We start from the raw sequence: 12,002 nt of genomic DNA, 5'->3' as shown, positions 1-12,002 counted from the left end.
CCCAGGACTGTGGATTGCTACCAGTCCTAAGGAAAAGCAGCTTTGGGCCACGTCCTCTCACCTCTCATCCTTTTCACTCAGCTGCCTCCCTCTGAATTCTGGGACCGCCCAATTAGGTTCCCCCTTCTGCTCTAACAAATTACCACCACTTAAGTGGTTTAAAATAATACACATTGACTATCTTACGGTCTGGAGCTTGTAACTCCAAAATCAGAGTCTGCGCTAAAATCAAGGTGCCTGCAGGCTGTGTTCCTTCCGGAGGCGGCTCCGCATCCAGGACGCCTCTCCCGGCCCCAAGATCCTTAACTTAACCTCATCTGCAAAGACCCTTCTGCCTTGGGGGCCGATGTCCACGGGCTCTGGGGACGAGGACGTGGATATTTGGGGGCTGTTACTCAGCCTGCCTCAGTGCGGTAGTGATCGACGCGACCACGGGGCAGGAGGTCGGAGGGGTGCGGGTGGTCACTAGAAGCCGGAAACGTCCAGGAAGCACAACCTCTATCAGCGCCTGAGCGAGGCCTCCAGGATGGCCCGAGACTAGATCTGTGCGGCTGAAGGCACCAGACTGGTGGCCATGTGCGCACTGTGTCCGGGTCTTAATTTATAGCGGAGACCGAGCGGTCACACGGAGAGGCTCCCGCCCTTGAAAGAGGGTTCGACCCTCCCACCACCCCGGGGACACACACACTCGCCACACCACGGGGGGCACACGGAGCTGGCCACACGCGGAGGTCAGACAGAGGCACCGGGCTGCGTCTCTGTGGCCACGGTGGCAGGAAGGAGCCGGGGGAAACCGTGGGCCCACGACAGCTAGTTTGCCGCGAAGACATACACCGCGTCGCGAGTCTGGCCCCGTGACTCAGCAGACACGTGGGGAGGTCGGGAGTAACATGTCAAACAGCCGACGCGGGATTGGCAGTGACTGACACGTGATTGACACGGTATCCCAGCAGCCGTAGGAAACCAACACGCGGCTCCTGGGAGGCAGCCTTCCGCCCGCTCTGCGCCGGGGGCCTGGCACCAGAGAGGAAGCCCAGAGCGAGGCTGGAGGGGCCGACGCCTGTGGGTGTTCTCGTCCTGAGTCCCCAGAGAGTGCAGGTCGCCCTGGGGGGCCCGCACCCAATGGAGGGTGGCAGTGAGGAGGTTTCTGGATGGCCCTGCTCAACACGCCGATCCGCCCGGCTGACGGCGGTCTGGGCTCCCGTGGCCCGAGGAGAACCCCAGGAAAGCAAACCCCCAAACACCACGGCCTTGGGAAAGCCGCCCGAGGCTGCGGAGAGCGGAGCCTGGAGGCGCAGGAGGTGGAAGGCCCCGGGACGTTCTCGAGATCTCCGCGGCTCAGCGTCTCAGGGTGCGCTGAACTCGCCGTGGCCGGGGGTGGGGAAAGAATTACGGCTTGTGAGTCAGGAAAGCGAGAAGCAGCCCGGGCTCTCCCCCCGCAGGAGACACCGGGGTGGGAAGTTCAGGATGAATTTCAACTGTGAGGACCAAGGTGATTTAGAAGGTAAAACATTTGTGTTTGTGTCAGATTTCTACACCTTCCCCCGCGGCGGCCCGGCGCCCCTGCTCCCCACACCGCATCGCTCAGCCCGCGCCCCCCGATGACAGCAGGCTTCGGGGGCTCACGTCTGCAGGTTAGAGCCCTCCGCAGCCCTCCCGCTCCCCCGGGGCCCACCCGGAGCCCTCCTCGGACCTGATCCTTTGGCCGGGCCACCCGGGGAGGGAAACCCGCCCTCCCGCCTGTGGTCTCGCCGGCACCGAGGGCCCGGAGCACACACTGCGCCCATTGTACGCGAGCCCGGGCTGGCCGGACGCCAGACTCACCCCCGTTATTGCATATTTTTTAAATCCCGGCATTTATGCATTTGGTGTGGTAGCTTTAGGTTGCTGATGTACTTAATTTCACCACTATATTGAGTTTGAACGCACTGAAAGGAAAACACGCAAATACGAAACAACGCCTGGCCCGCCTCGGCCCGGAGAACAGGTGTTTCCTATCTGTGCCTCCCTTGCTCTGCTCTTGGACTGCTGGACTCCTCCCCGGGGCTGGGTGTGCCCAGAGGTGTTTTGTCCTAAACGGCTCTGTGATAAACAGGCAGGGCCCAGGGCCCTGCTGGACCTCCCCTTGGGACAGCTCTCTCTTAGGCCTTTTAAATGTAGCAGATTCGGCAAGAGGGCTGGTCTGTCACGTAAACGGACTGAACCCCAGGGTTCACCGTTTGCCACCATCAGGTATTTCTAACTCCCACTGCAGATGACAAATAAGACTCACGTGACTCCCTGCGGACAAAGTGCGAGATCGACACCAAATTCCACCCCTCCTTCCTTCCAGAATTGTACCCTACAGGTTGGTAAAAGTGATTTTAAAAAATAATACTAGGGGCGCCTGGGCACCTCATTCCGTTAAGCGTCGGGCTTCAGCTCAGGTCATGATCTCATGGTTTGTGAGTTCGAGCCCCGCGTCGGGCTCTGTGCTGACAGCTCGGAGCCTGGAGCCTGCTTCGGATTCTGTGTCTCCCTCTCTCCCTGGCCCTCCCCGACTCGTGCTCTGTCTCTCTTAAAAATAAATAAACATTTAATAATAATAATAATAATAATAATAATAATAAAGGGGCAGACTAGCAGAATCAAGTGACCAGCAGGGAACCCCAAGTAGTTTGGAGAAATTGCATTCTCCCCAGGGCCATATTGGATTGGGGCCTCGTCTCAGGCCAGTGACAGAAGCTTGACTTGGAGTGATCCTCCCTCCAGGCTGGAAGGCTACACCAGCATTCAGCCCAAGGGGGGGCGGGGGGGGGAGAGGGTGCCATCAGCCCAATGGCCTGAGTCCCTCGGGGCAGCATCCCTCCTCCGCCACTGGGCCGGCTCCCTGGGCGGCCACAGCAGAGTCAGACAGCACACCATGCTCAGAGGGGTCCTGCACCTGGTGGCCAATGTCTTGAAGTTCTTCATAAATTCCTTCGGGTTTGTGTTCGGTAAATGAAGTCCGGTGGGGACAATGGAGCCTGCCACCTGCCCAGCCCAGTGACCTGTACCTGAGGGCTGGGGGCAGGCGCCAAGTCACAGGGTGGGCCCGGGGCCCCTACAGGGGTCTGCACTCGCACGACATCATATAGCAAATGAAAACCACTACGACAGGTCAAAAGAGAAACCACAGGCAAAGTTTTGTTCCTGCTTATTGAACAAGGGGCTGTGTTTTCGTTTGGCACTGAAGCCCACCAACGGTACAGCCACCTGAGCTAGTGCCCGGGGTCCACCCTGGACGCAGGGGAGACGCCGCTGCGGGGGCAGTGACATCGGGGCCAGAAAAGGATCCGACATCCTAACTGTAAAGACGAGGCAGTGAGGCCAGAAAGGAGAGCGAGGTCCTCAAGGTGGCCCAGGTGGGTCCGAGTCAGAAAAGAGGGGAGAGTGCGGGGCGCGATCCTGGGTCAGAACCGCTACCCGGCAGGTCTCCCTGCAACAGAGGAGTGAGGCTGGGGCCTGTCACCTGGCCAGAGGTGACAGTTGCATGGGGGGCACCCCCGGGCTGCTCCAGGCCCCTCAAATCTGAGCTAGGCAACCGCAAAAGAGGTGAACTGATTTCGTTAGCCCCCAGCCTTGCCCCTAGCCAGTATGGAGCTGGGTTTAACAGGGAGAAAACAATCGGTGACCCTTCCGATATCTTCAACCTCCCCGGGCAGCCGACACAGCTGTCGCCCCCACCAAGAAAGCACTTATTATGAAACTATAAATGAGATCAATATAAAAACCTTTTTAATGCTTCTTTTGCTCTGACTAGGACCCCAGTAAACACATCTATCTGTTAAACACATACAGCCCCGGAATGTTTCATTAAGTATCAGAGTCCTCTAAGTTCCTCCTCAGGCCCAGCCCCATGGAAAGAACAGAGTTTAAGAGCCGCGAGAACATCCACTCGGCGGGCCTGCCACACGCCCTGTCACAGGGCCCTTTGTAGGACTGAAAAGATTCTGGCTGGGGATGGAGAAAATGCATCTGCCAAAAAGGTTATTATTACCTTAGCAGTGATTCATTTAAGTGGTTTCCCGGGAGTGGTGTTTTATTATGATTTCTCAGCTCTCAGCTTGGTTCTTTCCCCTCAGGGGGGACCAGGCGGGTCAGAGCACACAGGCGGCCCATTCAGCCAGCCCGCCCCCAGGGCCTCCAGCCGCAACAACCTCAGCCCTGCCTCCTGCCCCAGGTGAGCTGAGCCCTGGGGTCCCTGAGGTGGGCCTGGGCTCATGAGCAGTCCACATCCTGGGAAGGAAAGCCGCGGGTCAGGCCATGACGCCCTGCCCTTGCTCTAACCCTCGTTATGCCAAAGGAAGACAGAGACAAAGCACTGAGAAAAGAAACTTTACTTGGAACTAAGGTTTGCAAAGGAGCCAGGCTTCAGAGACACGGCTCACCAATAAAAACACAACCGGGGGGCGCCGGTCGGTTATGCGGCAGACTCTTGGTTTCGGCTCAGGTCATGATCTCACCATTGGGGAGTTCGAGCCCCGCATCAGGCTCTGCACTGACAGCACGGAGCCTGCTTGGGATTCTCTCTCTCCCTCTCTCTCTCTCTCTGCTCTTCCTGCACATTCTCTCTCTCCCTCTCTCTGTCTCTGTCTCTCTCTCTCTCTCTCTCTCAAAACAAATAAATGAACTTTAACAAAATACATTAAAAAAATAAAAAACAAAAACACTACCGGTATTTGGCCAAAATGTGAGCTTGCTGAAGCTACCAAGTTGGCGGTCAGTCTGTTCCTGGGTTTGGTGGGGAAGCAGCGGCGTATGACCTGATGATGACACACAAACGGTCAAAGCAGATGCTGGGGTACGTGCCGACACCGCAGGGGTGGGTGCTGTCGGGAGTCAGTGACCTCCGGGGCGAGTGCAGGTGTCCTCGCTGGGGGGGAGTAGACACCCTGAGACGGGGCCTTCACCACCGACTTCTAACCAGCCTTCCCCTACCCCCTGCAGGAGTGAAGGGACAGCCATTCTCTTCCCATGACACGCTGACCAGAGCCACAAAGGGTGCGCGAGGAGCCCAGGCCAGATGGGGAAGCGCTCCCCGTGTAGCCGCGAGCTCTGAGGTCGCCGAAGCGGCTCCTTCACGGTCTGCCCGCCTCCCCAGAGAATCAAGGCATGTCTTGGGAAATGTGAGTCTGTCTCTCAACAGCCCAGGGGGAGGCCACCCCCCACCAGATACGGTCCCCCCACCCCTACACTCATCTTCTTGTCCACTGAATCCTCTTGAGAGAGAAGAATCTGCCCAAGGGAGACCCTCCCTCCCTTCACAGCGACCTGACCCTCCCACGGGGCCAGCCAAGCACCAAGCCTCCTGCCCAGCCCCATCTCACCTCTTACACCTCTTACACCTGCACCACCCCGCACAGTGGCCACTGGTCAAATATACACCAGTGTCAAAGACTCTGTGTGAAACAAGGACATGAAATATCTCATTGCTAATTTTTATATGGTTTACAGGTTGAAAAAATATTTTTTTAAAAAATTTTTAATGTTGATTTATTTTGGGGAGAGAGACAGAGACAGAGTATGAGCAGGGAAGGGGCAGAGAGAAGGAAACATAGAATCTGAAGCAGGCTCCAGGCCCGGAGATGTCAGCACAGCACCTGACGTGGGAGCCGAACCCACGAACCGCGAGATCACGACCTGAGCCCAAGTCAGAGGATTAACCGTCTGAGCCACCCAGGTGCCCCTGAAAAAATATTTTAAACAAAATATACTTAAAAATATATTAAAATGAATGTCACCTGTTTCTTTGTACTATTTCTACTGTGGCATCGATACAATGTTGAATTAAGTAGCCACATTGTAGAAAAGGACAAAGAAACAAGTCTCCAACTATCTCAGGGCCAGGAACTGACTCCATCGAGAAGACTTGTCTTATTTGAGGGTCCCCCTTGATAAGATCAGTCTGCCCCAGGAATGAGATACTTTCACCTTTCAGTCTGAGTCATGGTGAAAAGAAGAACGTCTGGGCTGTTGCCTAAAGCGAGCGCCCTTTTGAGGGGTTCCCCTAGGAGCCCCTTCAGTTATGACAATCCGGAACTGAAGTTCAGGAACGGTGGCTGACTTTCCCGAAGTGGCACAGCTGGCTGGTGGCAGAGGAGAAATTGCAGCTGAGGCTCGGGGTGACTCACGTTTTCCCCTAGTTTATTAGGTTTTTACGTTATGTCGGTGCAAAGAAGGAAGGAAGAAAATGGGATGTAATACTAATCTGATTTTGTGCCTCTTGTAGGAGGAGGCAGCAGGTAAGGGGAAGGAAGTGGAAGAGGACATCTTCACTGCAGAATATAACGTGGCTCTTGGATATATACAGATGCGGGGGGCGGGGGTGTGTATCCAGGCACGTATTTTGCCGATTTTGAAAGAAGCAGTCTGACCATGAACCGCGTTCACGAAGGAATCCAGTGTTGGCTGGAAAAGCCCAGGCCCAGCAGGTGCTCACCTGGCCTGTTGGCGCCAGCACATCTAGTCTCTGCCTCCCGTTGGCCACCAAGCCATGAAAAGCCCCACTGTAGGACGCCTGGGTGGCTCATCAGTTGAGCGTCCGACTTTGGCTCAGGTCATGATCTCGAGATTCGTGGGTTCGAGCCTCGTGTCCGAGGCTGACAGCTCGGAGCCTGGAGCCTGCTTCGGATTCTGTGTCTCCCCCTCTTCCTCTGCCCCTCCCCTACTCGTGCCCTTTCTCTCTTTCTCTTTCAAAAATAAACATTTAAAAAGAAAAAAAGAAAAAAGAAAAGCCCCACTGTGTGCACAGTAAGTATGCAATTACGTGTTTCCCCACCAAGATGTCACCAGAAGGTGTGATAAGAATCTCATGAAAGCTATAAGCCAGGTGCACACAGTTCATCCAAGAGTCAGTGCTCTGTGCATATTCGAGGAAGGAAGGAAGGAAGGAAGGAAGGAAGGAAGGAAGGAAGGAAGGAAGAGACTGTAGTCATGGCATCCAAGAGCCCAAACTATATCACTAACCGCTAGGGTCAAATGGAACCAACTGTCTTTGTGACCATGGTAGGGACAAGAGAAACACAGAAATCCTTCCCTTCACCCAGGTCAATAAGGCACAGGTGAGGTGTGAGGGCCAGGGGTGAGCACAGAGAGGCCCGGGGCTCAGGGGACACAGCAGGGTCTCGCCACCTCCCCCTTCCATCCTCACCCCCATGGACTGTCTCCCTCATGTGTCGGAAAGGGGACTCTGGTCCTTCTCAGCCTCCTTTGGAATCTGGAAACCCCGTCCCTGCTCTCCTCTCTGAAGGAGGAAACAGTTTGGGTTAGTGGAGACCGCCCACATGCTCCCCCTCTGTCACCTTCCCGATCTGCGGGAACACTTACGCAGACCTTTTGGGAAGGACTTCTGGTACAGAAAGTAATCACTGGTTCAGCTAAAAGCTGGAGAGAAATGACAACAGGGAAGCCAAAGTCCAACGTCTCAGTTATTAATTTTATGAACTACACAGGGTTGCAATCTCTCCTTGCAGCAAACCCCCTTTGTCATGGATGAATGTAAACATACAAAATTTCATTGGCAATTCTGGTCAAAACATTTAAATAGAAAAATTTATGAGCAAAAGAGTGATTTTATTATTCAGTTCTGTTACAAGCAGCCCCCTGAGTTTTAGCTCAGATTTGTTTCAGCTGGGAGGCGGTCTTCTGTTCAGTCTCTAATCCCTTCAGCCCAATTAACATGGAACGGTTGATCAAACGCTCTTGCATTTTCTTTTTCTCTGATTATAAAAAGAACGCATGTTCCTTCTGCTCCTGGGAAGATGAAGCAGACCTACTTTCTCCCTCTTTCTCCCACCCAGCAGAGCTGGACACTCTGGACATTATATGCAAAGCAAACACAAAGCACCCTGAAAGGTAGTAGACCAGCTGGAGCCCTCAGAACCCGAGGGGCAACACATTGGGAGGTGGGGGGGGGCGTCCCTGTCTTCGCTTTTGCCTAGTATATTCCAGACTTGAGAGATCAAGGAGGCTGCAACCCAGAAAGATCAATGGGCAGAGACCCAAAAAAGTCCCAAAAAAGCCTGCTCTCTGCAGGCAGAGGATCAGAAAAGAGGCTGCGTGGCCACCGGGCAGAGAACTTGTAGACAAAACTGTTCTGCTCCAGCCAAACCCCACAGAGAAAACTGCAGCCACTCCTTTGCCCATGAGAGCAAGCGAGAGTGGGGAGGCCAGAGGAGGGCTGCAGGCTTCTGGCCAAAGTCACTCATCACACCAAGAACGAGGCAGATCTCAAACCGAGCGAAAAAAGATAACCAAGAGATGCTGACAGGAGGATGGCAGAGACGTAAGGATGATCTGTCTGAGATTTTAAAGCATCCATGACAAAAATGCTTCAAGCAGCAATTACAAATATGATCACAACAAATGAAACCATCAAAAGCCTCAGCAAAGAAATAGAATACATTTGCGGTGCAAATTTAAGACCTAAAAAGTCCAACATAAAGCTCAGCGGTTAAGTTCAACAGCAGAATGGGGAGGACAGACGAAAGACACAGTAAAGTGGGAGACATAACAGCAGACATTGTCCAAACTGAACACGGAAAGAAAATGTTCCGGAGAATGACGCTAAAGAGTCTCAAGGACCCCGTGGACTATAACAGGAGATCAAATGTTCATGTCATCAGAGTCCTGGAAGGAGAGGAGAAAGAAGGAGGGGCTGAAAACCCTTCAAAGATATCATGGCTGGAAACTTCATCAATTTGACAAAAGACATAAGCCTACAGATTCAAGAAGCTGAGCAAGCTCCAAAGAGGATAAACCCAGAGAAACCTACACCCAGACACATCCTATTAACGTCTGAAAGATCAAGACAAGGAAACGATCCTGAAGGAGCCAGGGAAAAACAACGCCGTACTATAGAAAATAAAACAATTCGAATGACAGGAGATTTCTCATGAAAAACCAGAGTCCAGAAGGAAGCAGCACAAGAGTTCAAGTGCTGAAAGACAGAACCGTCTGCCCAGAATGAGCTACCCAGGGTAAATACTCTTCCAGAATGAAGGGGAATCAAGACATTCTCAGGTGAAGGAGAGCCAGCAGATGTGTCCTAAAGGATGACTTATGAAGCTTTCTGAGCAGAAAGCAAACAGTAGAAGGAATCAGGGACATCAGAAAGAAGGAAAAATACACATAAGAAAAAGACATGGAGAGGGGTGCCTGGGGTGGCTCAGCCGGCTAAGTGTCCGTCTTTGGCTCAGGTCATGATCTCACGGTCCGTGAGTTGAAGCCCCATGTCAGGCTCTGTGCTGTCATCTCAGAGCCTGGAGCCTGCTTCAGGTTCTGTGTCTCCCTCTCTCTCTGCCCCTCCCCCACCCATACTCTGTCTGTCTCTCTCAAAAAAAATAAACATTAAAAAAAATTTTTTTAAAGAAAAGAAAAAGACATGGAGAACTACCATAGGCTTTCCTTCTCCTTCTAAGCTTTCGAGATTATGTTTGATGTTTACAATTATAACACTGTGTGGGACACCTGGGTGGCTCCGTCGGTTAAGCATCTGACTCTTGATTTTGGTTCAGGTCATGATCTCAGCGTCGTGGGACTGAGCCCCAAGTCAGGCTCCACACTGGGCATGGCACACACTCTCTCTCAAAAAAAAAAAAAAAAAAATTGTAACACTGTATGATGTGGTTCTAAATATATGGAGAGTAAATATTTAAAAGAGGGAGATCATAAATGGAGTAAAGTAAAGGGACATAAAGAAAGGTAAGTTCCTATACGTCATTCCGCTTAGCAGAGAGGGACCCGGTCAGCCCTGTCTGAAACATAGCATCCAGGGCACCAGTGCCCCACCCACACTGCACTAAGGGTTAAAATCTGCACCCAAGGGGCTCACTGGCCCTTGTCCACTGGGAGAAGCGGACCACATTGCTGGGCTGACCACCCCCCCCCTTTCCTGGCAGGGGGCTATCCTTTCTACCACCTCTTGCAACCAGATGGGAAGCCATATGCTTCTTGCTGAATGTCACCTGGAAAGCATAATGGAGTCACTTGAAACTGCTCTCTGCTCTGAAGGGCTGGGCCTGTCTGGGGAATGACTGGGGAACCTTCCAAAGGAGGTTTGAGCTCCTATCATCACCTCTACCTGTGTGAGCCTTCCATGAACCAATCACTGCTAGAAGTTGCTATCTGGCCTCATCAGGGCTGTCCTGGCAGTGTATGTTCAGAGACCCCTCAGCTGAAGCCAGTGTCGGGGATCAGGGCAGAGTCAGACTGAGTATTCCCTGTGCAGGTGCTACCAAGGTGGACCTATAATCCAAAAGAAGAACAAGAATGAAGAATGAACAAGAGTCTTCCCCATCACCAAGAGGAGGAAGGACGACATGTGGAGCACAGGTGTCTTAAAGGGATTCCAGAGTAATCATGAAGAGAGGGGGTCCTGGAACATGGGTAACTATAGAGCACAGGGTTTCCTTTCTGGGAAAAAGACAAGGTACAGGGTCTCCCAACCACCAGCTGGCTTGGGTTCAAAGGGGTCACTGCCTTGCCATCAGAGAGGTCCCACTTTTCGCCTGTGGGACCGGTTTCAAAAACGTTGGAATGCAGACAGCAAATAGGGACCAGGGGAACAAAAAGAATCTGAACTTTTAGAGGCAAGCTGACAGGGAGCTAAATCTTGAAGCATCCAGGCTGGATCGATGACAGGTTCTGCAGACACGTTTTCAGCGACAGGGAGATGAAAGACGAGTGTGCAGCAGAAGGACTCAGAGCTTGTGCCAGGGTGACCAGACAGTTTGCGCCAACAGTGTAGTTAATGGTGAACACCTGTCTTTGCTCTGGGGGCTGGAGTCTGAGTGGCTGAGGTCCATCACATGGGCACTGTATGCCTATGTGACTGACTGTGAGAAGGAAGGGAGATGATTCATTTTCAGAAAGACCAAATAAAAGCCGTGCTGTCCAGTTAACAGTAGGTTTACAACCCATTGGAAATGTGTACGAACCCTCCCCACAGCGGAGTCCCAAACCCTTAGACGCGACACTTCCTGGTTCTTCTTCCCCGCTGCATTTTGTGGGCACAGGTGACTTCCAGGTGAGGCTGGGACCTCTGTCGTGCTCAGCCAATGAGGAACCAGGGGAGGGACTTACCTTTGTAGTGCTCAGCCAATGAGGAACCAGGGGAGGGACTTCACGCTAGGAGATAAATTGTCTGCTGTAACCTCCCCCAGCGTGCCTGCCCCTCAGACCCTCCCTCTTGCAAGAACATTGATTAAAGCCTCCCTTCACTGTGCACTGAGTTTCCGCCTCCCTCCTTTGATTGGGACTAAGCACACTGGCCCAATTTACAGCAGGCAGCTTATCTCCTAGCACGGAAGTCCCTCCCCTGGCCCCTCATTGTCTGAGTACTACAGAGGTTACAGCCTCACCAGGAAGTCACCTATGCCCATGTAAGGTCAAAAAGTCATCTGATTGGAACAAATGTACTTTCCCTGAGGTGACACAGAGACTTCAGTTCTTTGGCGCATGCTCATTGCAAAGCCCGTGAAAAATAAGCCCGCGAAACAGAGCGGAGCGGGTAAGAAGAACCAGGAAGTGACGTGTCTAAAGGTTTGGGCTCCATTGTGGGGAAGGGGAGTCCGTACTTATTTCCAGTAGGTTGTAAACCTAGGGTTAACCGGACAGCACAGCTTTTATTTGGCCTTTCTGATAAGGAACCATCTCTCTTCCTTCTCACGGGTCGATGGGCTTATTTCTAACATGACCCCAGGAAAAGCCCGGGCCACCAGCAGTCGAGTGAGCTTCCTCTGTTGCCAACACTCCACACGTGGTGTCAGCCATCGCGGTCTGTGTGCCCTCCTAGCGTGGCTATGCACTTCCGGCCAATGAGATCTCCAACAGGACCCACCTGTTGTTTAGAGACACACAGAGGAGAAAAAAGCAGACACCTTCCACGGCCCCGACTGCCTGTTTCTGGCACATCTGGCCGCAGACCATGCTCTCCAGAGCAACACTGCTGACATTTTGGGCTTGGTCACGCTGTGTTGGGG

This window comes from Acinonyx jubatus, chromosome C1, assembly GCF_027475565.1.
Source record: "Acinonyx jubatus isolate Ajub_Pintada_27869175 chromosome C1, VMU_Ajub_asm_v1.0, whole genome shotgun sequence".
NCBI lineage: Eukaryota > Metazoa > Chordata > Mammalia > Carnivora > Felidae > Acinonyx > Acinonyx jubatus.
This window is presented reverse-complemented; position numbering follows the sequence as displayed.